This window comes from Lipotes vexillifer, unplaced genomic scaffold (genome assembly GCF_000442215.2).
Source record: "Lipotes vexillifer unplaced genomic scaffold, Lipotes_vexillifer_v1.1 scaffold892, whole genome shotgun sequence".
In the NCBI taxonomy this organism is placed as follows: Eukaryota; Metazoa; Chordata; class Mammalia; order Artiodactyla; family Lipotidae; genus Lipotes; species Lipotes vexillifer.
Window position 1 is genome coordinate 21,537 of NW_006786445.1, and position 12,564 is coordinate 34,100.

The following is a 12,564-nucleotide window of genomic DNA, read 5'->3' on the forward strand; positions in this document are numbered from 1 at the left end:
GTTGATCACTCTAATGATTTTCAATCTAAAATTTTTAAAAACCACTGCAATATGGTAGAAAGTACATTTAATTAGAATTAAATGGCCATATTCCAATCCTGGCTCTGCCAAATGATATTGGCCAACTCAGTTAACCTCCCTGTGCCTTATAACCTTTTATAAAAGTAGGGTCTGAACTGAACAACCTCTGAGATCATTTCTGGTCCCAGCGTTCTCTGATTTTAAACATTTAAAGCAGCCTAATGGAAAATGAGATAGCAGTTGCATGCTTTTATTTTTGGCAGTTTTTTGTTTGTTTGTTTTTTCTTTGTTGTTTTTGGCAGAGCTTCTTGACATACTGTATTTTAATTATTGAAGTACAGTATGTGTAAATAATGAAGACATTGTAATTTTAATAAATTTAAAATTCTTACTGTTGCTCATATGTTTATTGAGTATACATATGAGCAACAGTATCTGCTTTTCAGAAGCTTATCATCAAGGATACTGTAGGGGAGAGGGAGAGATAAATTAGGAGTTTGAGATTAACATATACACACTACTATATATAAAATAAACAAAAAGGACCTACTGTATAGCATAGGAAACTATATTCAATATCTTGTAATAACCTATACTGGAAAAGAATCTGAAAAAGAATAAATATAAATATACATATATAACTGAATCACTTGCTGTATACCTGCAAGTAACACAACATTGTAAGTTAACTATACTTCAATTAAAAGAATGGATAATTTAGGGCTTCCCTGGTGGCACAGTGGTTGGGAGTCCGCCTGCCGATGCAGGGGACGCGGGTTCGTGCCCCGGTCTGGGAGGATCCCACGTGCCGCGGAGCGCCTGGGCCCGTGAGCCATGGCCGCTGGGCCTGCGCGTCCGGAGCCTGTGCTCCGCAAAGGGAGAGGCCGCAGCACTGAGAGGCCCGCATACCGGACAAAAAAAAAAAAAAAAGAATGGATAATTTAAAAAAAAGAATACTGAAACTGTCTTTTAAGGTTGGAAAAAAAAGGCAATATACTGGTTTTCTTGATTGGTGTCCTTTTCTACAGATATGAGCAGCAGAGACAACTAAGATCTATGCTGATATCTTGATACAGGGAAGGGTTGGAGTCCAGCTCAGCTGGTCATACATATGATGTTTCATTTTTAAAAATTTTTTAATTTTAGAAAGTTTCTTTTTTCATATATATATATTTTATTTTTAATTTTATTTATTTAGTTATTTATTTTGGCTGCGTTGTATCTTCGCTGCTGCTCGCAGGCTTTTCTCTAGTTGCGGCGAGCGGGGGCTACTGTTTGTTGAGGTACGCGGGCTTCTCATTGTGGTGGCTTCTTTTGTTGCAGAGTACGGGCTGTAGACGCGTGGGCTTCAGTACTTGCGGCATGCTGCGCTCAGTAGTTGTGGCTCATGGGCTCTAGAGCGTAGGCTTAGTAGTTGTGGCGCATGGGCTTACTTGCTGCACAGCATGTGGGATCTTCCCGGACTAGGGCTTGATCCTATATCCCCTGCACTGGCAGGCAGATTCTTAACCACCGCGCCACCAGGGAAGCCCAGAAGCTCTGTTTTAATTCCAGGGAGGAAGAGATTGTGTTCTTTTGTTGGATGTGTTCTTTTCATTGGCCTACAGCTGCATCAGGACTTTTGCTATGGCAATGCTCAGAGGAGAGCTCTAACAAGGCCTTTCAAAAAATGACATCTAAGGTTGTATGTCAAACTGGTTTATTGCTTTTTAAGTTCAGTGACTTTGGGTGTTTACAGCACAGATTTAAATTATTTAAATATATAGATATTAAATTTTCAAGATAGGAAGGGCATTACTGTTTATGGAGCATTTACTATTGCCAGTACTGTGCTAGTTACATTGTATTCATTCTTATTTTCATCCAGTCAAAAACTTATGGAGAAGTATTAGTTCACTTTTATAGACAGGAAAATCGAGACTCAGAGAGTCAAATAGCTTGCCAGTAAATGGGAGTGTTTAGGATTAAATCTGCTGTTTATTTTTTAATTTTTATTTTTTTGCGGTACACGGGCCTCTCACTGCTGTGGCCTCTCCCATTGCGGAGCACAGGCTCCGGACGCGCAGGCTCAGCGGCCATGGCTCACGGGCCCAGCCACTCCGTGGCATGTGGGATCTTCCCGGACCGGGGCACGAGCCCATGTCCCCTGCATCGGCAGGCGGAATCTCAACCACTGCGCCACCAGGGAAGCCCTGCTGTTTATTTTTGACCATGCTGTGTTAATAAAAGTCATGTGCCTTTCCGACATATTACATGCATATAATTACTCTCCTGCTTAGATAATTTTATGTTAAATATAGTACCATGGGGCTTCCCTGGTGGCGCAGTGGTTGAGAGTCCGCCTGCCGATGCAGGGGACACGGGTTCGTGCCCCGGTCCGGGAAGATCCCACATGCCGTGGAGCGGCTGGGCCCGTGAGCCATGGGCGCTGAGCCTGTGCGTCCGGAGCCTGTGCTCCGCAATGGGAGAGGCCACAAAGCGAGAGGCCCGCGTACCGCAAAAAAAAAAAAAAAAAAATGTTAAATATAGTACCATGAAAAGAAATAAATCTGGTTCTTAAAACTTAAAGATATTTTATTTCCTTATTTTCTTTACATACTGCTTAGAAATAATTATGTTCACTGGTGAGTTTGCACATGAGCTAACTGCCTTGTATTTTACAGTTAGGTAGTGGATTTCAAAAAAGATTTTGAGATGTTTTGCTTTATTACTGATCACTATGTCCGAGGCTGGGGCCAAGGTTAATTTTTAAAAGTGGTGCTAAGATTAAAAAAAAATCCAGATAAAGATTTTAAGAAAAATTCCAGTTAAGGATTTAATGGGGAAACTTACCCTATATATTGAAGTCTCATTGCAGAGGAAAATAAGCTTTTAATTTGAACTTTTCTTAGTTATTTAAAAGAGGAGCAATGTGGTAAAACCTGGGTACAATAAATGAGTATCTTTGCTTATTCTGGTCTTTGATTCTGTTTAGTTAATATATTTCTTTCCCTTCCCCCACTGGAATATGATACAGTCTCATTCCACTTTATAGAAATTTGGCACCTTTTCTTATCACAGGATTTGACAAATGTTTACACTTTCATGTGCCATTACCACTGTAATAAGGCTAAATTTATGTTTATTTTTAATTTTTTTTTTTTTTTACATATATTTAGAACCTGTTAAGAGTCAGTTCTTGCGAAAAAACATTGAGCCAGGAGCCAGACCCACCTCTTCACTAACTGATCTTGTGCAAGTCATCTTACCTCTCTGGATCTCAGTTGCCTGATCTGTAAAAAGGAGATAAAAATTCTTTACCTGTTTGAAGGTAAGTGATCAGTTAAGAAAGCAAAAATGAAAACAGACTTGGTGGCTTCAACATAAAATATTTATTTTCTCATGTAAAGTAATTCTTGAAGTAAGCAGCCTAGGATAGGTGTAGTAGCTTCATAAAGTCATCAGGGACCTAAACTTTTTCCAGTTCTTTGATCTGCTATTCCTAAGATGTGGCCCTGGTCCTCGTAGTCCAAAATAGCTGCCAGAGCTCTAACTGTCAAAGCAGAGTTCCAGGCAGCAAGGCAAAGACAAAGAAGGATGCATCCTCTCCCTTTAAGGAGATTATTCTGAACCAAAGCTCAGGCTACCAGGGAAGCAGGGAAATGTAGCTGAATACATGGCTGCCCTGAGTAAAACTGGGCTTTGTTATTGAAGAGGAAGGGAAGATTTGGATATTAGCTGGGAAATAGAAGTATTTGCCACAATATGGATCTTTTTCTCTTTCATCTCTGATATCTGTAAGCTGTGATAACCACTCAGAGAAGCTTCAGTAATTTGCCATGGCAGAGCTCTAAGTCTGACCATTGTCTCTAGAAGGAAATAACTTTCATCTAATACATTGTTTTTCTTTTGTTATGTTTATCCCATGATTCATTATAGAAGGCTTTCTGTCTTGATTGGGTATTTGTTCTGGTTATTTTTTAAAAATTACCCATAAATGTTCAATAGTAGATGTTGGTTGTATAGCTAACATTTATTGAGCCACTTGCTTTATGCAAAATACTAAAAAGACAGAGATAAGTTATCCTAAGAGTATCACATAATAAGTCATCAGGAAGTAAATTTATGTTGAAAAGTGTAATCCACCTTAAGATACATTTAAATTCAATGTTGTCACGCAATGAACATTTTTATCTTTCTTCTTGGTTAAAAGTTGTGGTTTTTTTTAAAACAACTTAACTGTTAACTGTCTTGAAATTTCCTCTTACTTAACTACTAGCCCTTGCTTAACTTACTTAGGTATACCAATATTTTATTTCCTTCCAGACCTTTTTGGGTAAATATTATGTAAATATACCCTATACTTGTCACATGAAATGATTCAATTGCCATTATATCTGTAAAGAAAGTGAATTGAAATAAAGTTTTGAGAAAAGGAAACTGAAATTCAGGAAATGGAAATTGGATGGGGGAAGAACCTAAAGATTCAGTGAATCTTTTAAGAATATTAGAAGGAATATAAGGAGCAAATTAAGACATTTAGCATTGTAAGTCACCTGACTGAAAACGTCTTATTTGCTGAATACTATTTTAACGCCTTAAATTTTTTTCAATTAACAGAAAGGATCATGCTACATGTTGCTTTGTAAGCAGCATTTTTCAAATTGCAATTGTTTACTTAATAGGCTGCCTTCCACACTAGATTGAAAACTCTGTGAGGGTAGGGACCATGTCTATCTCACTTACCTTTGTATCCAGCATAATGGCTGGAATATAGTGAGTACTTAGTAAATATTTGTTAAATTAGTAAATAGCATACAACAGTTTAAAGAAAACATACTTCAATTCAGTCTAAATTTAACAGGAATAGGAGTAAAAGAGGAGGGTTGAGGGAGGGAGAAGGAGATGGATGAGGGAGGAAGAAGAGAAACAAAAGGAAAGAGAGACAAACTAGTTTCAGTTTTTTGTACTCTTCACACTTCTCACCCATGACCATGCTTTTTAATCACTTCCAGGGTTTTTCTCCTTACAAACAAGCGAAACAGGAAACTCTTGAGAAACACACACACACACATACACACCACAAGTAAACTTAATCTGGATAATTACTGGTACGCATCAGTAGTTGAGAAATGTGCCTCTGTTTATGAATGGGAATTTTGATTTGGTGGAGACAGGGAAGGAGAGTTACACTTACTTTTAGGACTTGGACATTTAGGGAAATTATTTTGTATCTACTGCATGTTAGGAGAGGCTTAAGAACTCTGCTTTTTTTTTTTTTTTTAATTTTGGCTGTGCTGGGTCTTGTGGTGCACGGGCTTCTCTCTCGTTGCGGCGCACAGGGTTAGTTGCCCCACGGCATGTGGGATCTTAGTTCCCCAACCAGGGATTGAATCTGTGTCCCCTGCATTGGAAGGCAGATTCTTAACCACTGGACCACCAGGGAAGTCCCAAGAACTCTGCTTAGTTTTTAATTTTTCTTTCTTTTTTATTTTTTCGGTACACGGGTCTCTCACTGCTGTGGCCTCTCCCGCTGCGGAGCACAGGCTCCGGACGTGCAGGCCCAGCGGCCATGGATCACGGGCCCAGCCGCTTCCCGGCATGCAGAATCCCCCCGGACCGGGGCACGAACCCGCGTTCCCTGCATCGGCAGGTGGACTCCCAACCACTGCGCCACCAGGGAAGCCCTATTTTGTAATTTTTCTTGAGGCTCTAATGCCTTTGGGATCAGTGCTTTCCATGCTGTCTTTTTTTTTTTTTTTTAATTTATTTTCTGGCTGTGTTGTGTCTTTGCTGTGCGCATGCTTTCTCTAGTTGTGGTGAGTGGGGGCTACTCTTCCTTGTGTTGCGTAGGCTTCTCATTGCGGTGGCTTTTCTTGTTGTGGAGCACGGGCTATAGGCATGTGGGCTTCAGTAGTTGTGGCTCGCAGGCTCTGGAGCGCAGGCTCAGTAGTCATGCGGCAAGGACTTAGTTGCTCTGCGGCATGTGGGATCTTCCCGGACCGGGGATCGAACCCATGTCCCCTGCATTGGCAGGCGGATTCTTAATCACTGCGCCACCAGGGAAATCCCTCCATGCTGTCTTGAGATGACTGCCTGATTTAGAATTTCACATTATCCTACTTCAGAGCGTTAATTTTCAGTCTATCCTGGTTTGGATCAGTCTGCTGTGTCAGCCAGCTAGTTTGGCCCAGTATTTCCTCTTTAGTACTCTGTTCTTATGGAAGAAGAGAGTGATCAAAGAAAGGAGAAAGTCATTCTTACTAACCTGAGAGTGGAAGAGAAGTAAATTAGTCTCCCTTTCTTTCCATTGCCTCTCCTTATCGTTCATCTCTCCTTCTTTTGTATGGACATTTGTATATTATTGGGTTAATGAAAATCTGTAAACCTATCTTTGACACATTTGACATTATCTTGGTATTTAAAGACATCTTTGTATCGTTACTTTTCTAACTAATGAGCTAGAAAAATTTTCATTTCTTCTGTTATAACAGTTAACATTTATTGAGGGCTTATTAAGGAGTAATGTTTTAATTAACTTTAGACTTCAGTAAGTTAATTGTCCTAATTATTCCTAGAATAAACAGTAAAAGATTAGAAACTAATAGAAGGGAAAAATGTATTTTAAGCATTCCTCATCAGTCAAAAACAGAATTTAAAAAAACAGGCAAGGAGAGGAGATAAATATTAAAGAGGCAGCATAAATAGAAAGCCCAAAAGAAGATGGTGTTTCATCAACTCTAAGACTCCATTGATATTAAGACACCAGTTTATACTATATAGAACACATACTGCCAGTTAAACTATTACACTGTTTTATCACTTATAATTTCATTTTGTGTTTACCGAAAGTGCTTTTTAAGATTCATTTAAACATATAGATTTTTCTCACATCACTTTTGCAGATACATAAAGAAATTACAAGTTAAATAAATTGGTTAAGGTATTTCTAAGACTTTTTCATATTCATAATCTGAGTCTTTTGAAATGCTTTCTTGATTCAGAATTGTGAATGTTTGTGTTTTCCCACACGACATTGTTCTCTCTACTATGAAGAGTGAGGGTAATTTTATTCTGGGAATTTCTTTCAGACCATTTGCCTGGAATTTTCTTCCAAGCCTCTGACATTCATTTTGCAAGCTTTGATGCCAGTGCTTTTCAAAAGATGACAATGGAAAGTTGTCAGATTCATCTTCTTTCCTCAACCTCTCCTTCAGTGGTTTATTGACTAAAATGTTGAGGGGTTATAGTTTGTCTAGACATGGCATCAGGAATAACATCAAGTTGTGATACCTTTCCAGCAAGCTATTCCTTTTTTTTTTTTTTTTTTTTTTTGGGGTACGCGGGCCTCTCACCATTGTGGCCTCTCCCGTTGCGGAGCACAGGCTCCGGACGCGCAGGCTCAGCGGCCATGGTTCACGGGCCCAGCCGCTCCGCGGCATGTGGGATCCTCCCAGACCGGGGCACAAACCTGTGTCCCCTGCATCGGCAGGTGGACTCTCAACCACTGCGCCACCAGGGAAGCCCCCAGATTATTTTTAAAACAATCCCAGGCATCATGTACGCAGCCTCAGAATGCATCAAGAACTAAACTCATACCCTTGGCAGACCATGAAAGGCTCTTGGACATTTAAACCAGATTTAGCTAGCCTTCCTTTAACTCAGCCATAATCCCTCTTTTACATATACAGTAATGTTTTTGGGAAATGCTTTTGTAGTTTAAAATTTAATATGGCAGCAACTTTTGGCCATAGGTGCTTATGCTAGTGTTTCAGTGATATGCTATTCCCTATGTAACCCATTCTCAGGATATCAATCTCTTTAGTACCTTTAGCATTAGTATATCATTTTGAGGCCTGTGAAGAACATCAGGATTTTTTCAGCATTTCCTATTGACTAAATTCAGCTTTGTTTCTTCGTCAGATTACATGGAAATTATGCAGCTTCTGTTTAGTCTTGATAGGAAATCTCTGACAAATTAACATTTGCCTTAACGATTCATGAATCCATCAAATCAGCCTCATGTTCTATAATTTTTTTTTTATTTATTGGAGGCATTGTCAGTTTCTACTGCCTTCATTTACATTGTTTGGCTGCTCATAGATAATATTGTTGCATCTCAAAATGTAAGGCAGCTTTGTCTATTTGTTGGTATCTTCCTGTCTAAAGTCAGGTGAAGGAAGCACTTATATGTTCCTTTACAAGAAAATGTAAAGTTGTTGTTATTCCTTTAACATCAAATATTTGCTTTACTAATATCAGCTGCTTCATTTCTATGTTTACAAAATTTTTCTTTTTTGGCCGCGAGGCTTGCGGTATCTCATTCCCCGACCAGGGATTGAACCTGGGCCACGGCATTGAAAGCCCAGAATCCTAACCACTAGGCCACCAGGGAATTCCCCAGAATAGCTTTTCATTTCAATGCCAAATCACAATTTAATCCTTTTGAAGATATTTTAAATGGCAATTAAATTCAATTTGTGAAGTACCCAAAATGCAAAAACTCAGTCTGAATTGATGGAGGTAGGAATAGCTATAATAAAGTTCATGTATGTGCAGGCAGTAAAGATTATGTTGCTATTGCCACTTAGTCAACCACATTTTAATATTCCATTAACTGAAAAACACTCTGATTTCTGAGATGTTAAACTGAGGAATTAAGTACAATGTCAGTAATTTAATTAAATATAAACAGATAAAAAACTCTAGTTGGAAAGATTATTAGGCTGAATTTTAAAAAAACATATGAACTGCTATGTTTAAAATGGATAACCAACAAGGAACTACTGTATAGCACAGGGAACTCTGCTCAATGTTATGGGGCAGCCTGGATGGGAGGGGAGTTTGGGGGAGAATGGATATACATGCATATGTATGGCTGAGTCCCTTTGCTGTACACCTGAAACTATCACAACATTGTTAATCGGCTATATTCCAATATAAAATAAAAAGTTAAAAAAATAAAAATATGAGCTAGGAAGATTTCATCCTTACCAAGTATACTTCAAAATAACCAAAAAAATCCCAAAATATGACACTTATTTTTTATATATAACTGGTCTTTATCATACAAATAAAAGAAAATTTATTAGAGAATGTAAAAAATAAAGTAAGTGTGTGAGAATGTGTGTGTGTGTGTTTGTGTGTATCTACACACTAATCAAAAGAGAACTGGTTTACCTATATTATTGTCAGAATAGACCTTAAGGCAAATTGGGGTATAAAGGTCACTCAAATGTGAAAAAGATTAAATCCACCAGAAACCTAGAAAATCTTAAATTTGTGTACATTTTTTTTTTTTGCGGTATGAGGGCCTCTCTCTGTTGTGGCCTCTCCCGTTGCGGAGCAGAGGCTCCAGACGCGCAGGCTCAGCAGCCATGGCTCACGGGCCCAGCCACTCCGCTGCATGTGGGATCTTCCCGGACCGGGGCATGAACTCATGTCCCCTGCATCGGCAGGCGGACCCTCAACCACTGCGCCACCAGGGAAGCCCAAATTTGTGTACATTTTATAACATAGCCTCAAAATATTTAAATGAAAATGGACAGAATTATAAGGAAAAACAGATAAATCCAAAATTAAAGTGCAAGATTTTCACTTTTCTAGTATGATAGGACAAGCAGACAAAAATCATTAAGAATGTAAAAATTGGATAATTATGAAAAGTTATGGAGCATGGCTAGTTATAAAACCTCTGTACTTTTGTAGGTAAATGATATTTGTAAATTGTATTTGTTCCTTTTTTAATGTTCACATTTTATTTTATAAGCTCAGATTTTTTGCTCTATTTTTCATTACTTTAAAAAAAGTTGAAATATGATTCACATATCATAAAATTCACTCTTTTTAAAGTGTACAGTGTCTCACACTCTGTATCAAAAGTGTGAAACATTTCTGGCTTTACTTCATTCTTATTTTATCTAGATAGGAACTTTCTTTGGTAGTTGATTTTTGTATTCTTTGTATCCCAGCACCCAGATCTTCTATTTGATCTACCAAGGTAATTTTCAGCTGGCTGAATAAGCAATGTTTGGTTTAAAGACATTTATAAATCATATAATTTAATTCCTTACAATTGGTGTGAGTACAAACAATTTTAGTAGTATTTCTGATAATGTAACAAAAATCTACACATTATTCAAAATAAACTGATAATAGCATCTAAGAGCTTAAAGAATACTGAGGTCTAGTTAAAGTCTCTTTAAAAAAATTCATTATTTTAAAAAATGAGGAAACAAGCAGGGAAAGTTAATGAACTGACCTATGATCACATAGCAAGTGAATGGTACAGCTGGAATTAGAATATAGACCTAAATTTAGTTTTGCCTTACCCTTCTTAGATGTAACACCTGATTTTCATTTCCTTGAGGATCCAAATTTACTTTTCAGATACACATTCTCTTTGTCTCTCATAGTAGAAGAGGTTTGTGAATAACAGAGCTAAGGAGAGGCAGTATGTCCTCAAATGTAAGCATGCCTCAGAATCAGCTATAGGCCTTGTTAAAACAGATTTTGCCTCCCCTCTTCTCTTCCTCACCCCCCTCAAAGATTCTTTGATTTAGAAGATCTGGAGTAAGCCCTGATAATTTGCATTTCTAACAAATTCCCAGGTGGTGCTGATGCAGCTCCTTCAGGGATCACACTTTGAGAACCAGTGCTTAAAAGCATACACACTCTTTGAAGTCAGTCCCTCCCAGGTCCAAACTCTGGATCTACAATTTACTGCTGTGTGACCCAGATCAAGTTTTTTAACTGATATGTTTCAGATTCCTGTACTATAAAATGGGAATAATAATATTTATTTCACAGGGCCATTATAAGAAATAGATTAGTTAATATAATAAAAAAAGTTTGGCATACTGCTTGCTACATAGTAGACACTCAATAGATGGTTTCTATTGTTATTTATAATAAGCCTGGGACCCAGTGAAATGCTTATGAACCATAAATTCAGTCAGTGTTTTAGAGTAGATGCCCAGAGACTTTCTGTCACTTTGAGATGCTGTCAAGACACAGACACATAGACACATTCATATATACAAACACATTCTTGCTTGACTCTCTTTGTATTTATGGTAGACTTGAAAGAAGAGTGAGAGAGCAGAAGTGACAAATTGGTAAAGAGATTCCACTTCCAAGATTGGATTTATCTATAGTTTATTTTTATTACTCTCAGCTTCTATTGTGTATTGAAGTAAAGGTGGACACTATTAAAAAAAGAGCATATTTCAAGGTATGTGACATAGCTGCCAATTGCTAAGACAGAACTGCTTATTAATGTGCACGTGTGTTGTATGGTGGGAAAAGGAGAGCCGAAGGGACATCGGAGATGACACAGGTTGAGGGGAGAAGTCTGACACAGGTTGAGGGGAGAAGTCTGTATGAAAGATCCTTTTAATGTATTTTTTTAAATTTAATTTTTTTTTTGGCTGTGTTGTGTCTTCATTGCTGCACAAGGGCTTTCTCTGGTGGCGGCGAGCAGGGGCTACTCTTCGTAGTAGTGCGCAGGCTTCTCATTGTGGTGGCTTCTCTTGTTGCTCTAGGCATGCTGGTTTCAGTAGTTGTGGCACACAGCCTCAGTAGTTGTGTCCCACGGGCTCTAGAACACAGGCTCAGTAGTTGTGGTGCACAGGCTCAGCTGCTCCGCGGCATGTGGGATCTTCCCAGATCAGGGATTGAACCTGTGTCCCCTGCATTGGCAGGCGGATTCTTAACCACTGCGCCACCAGGGAAGTCCTGAAAGATTCTTTTGAACTCTGGATTGACCACATCAAGGGATAATCACAGTTCCTGATGGGATCTGCAAAATGAAGTTATGGAGGTATATCCCTGAGCTGACTTTCTCTGTGTACATTATAGAGAGACTATTGAAACCATTTTAGCAATTATTCATTTTCTAACTGTACAGGTACCATGTTAGGGGCTGCGGAGACTTAATTAAGCTCCAGAAGTGTGTGTAGAAGACATCAAAATTGACTTGAGCAGTTAAGTCATAACTTGGGCCTTTCAACCATGATTACACTTAAAACTTTTACGTTGTTTAATGGTCATTTGGCCAGCCTGTTTACAGTGGCATATGGGACTTGCAAAGGTAAACAAAAGTTTCAATTCAGAGTTTTTAAAAAAACAACTAACTTAATATTTTTAAATTAATTTTTTTAAAGGTGAAAGGTATAGCTAATAAATACTTGAAAAGATGCTCAACATCATTAGCCAGTGAAATGCAAATCAAAATCACAGTGAGATACTGCTTCAAACCCAGTAGGGTGGCTATAATAAAAAAGATAGATAATAGCACGTGTTGGTTAGTATGTGGAAAAATTAGAATCCTCATATATTGCTGGTGGTAGTGGAAAAAGGTGCAGCTGCTATGGAAAACAGTTTGGCAGTTCCTCAAAAAATTAAACATGGAGTTATGGAATTGACCTAGCAATTCTACTCCTAGGTATACAATCTAAAGAATTCAAAATATGGGGCTTCCCTGGTGGTGCAGTGGTTGAGAATCTGCCTGCTAATGCAGGGGAAATGGGTTCGAGCCCTGGTCTGGGAGGATCCCACATGCCG

The 12,564-nt window shown here is 38.5% G+C and overlaps 1 protein-coding gene across 2 annotated transcripts in view; it reads left to right on the top strand.

Annotated features, from left to right (window-relative positions):
* Positions 1-3,177: 3,177 nt before the first annotated feature.
* NUCB2 (nucleobindin 2) overlaps positions 3,178-12,564 on the top strand; it is a 41,077-nt gene continuing 31,690 nt past the window's right edge. Inside the window, exon 1 of one of the 2 annotated variants that reach the window (XM_007458775.1) lies at positions 3,178-3,331. The gene's annotated coding sequence lies outside the window, so the exon portion shown is untranslated. The remainder of the gene's footprint in view (positions 3,332-12,564) is intronic. The other variant, XM_007458774.1, reaches the window with a different exon arrangement.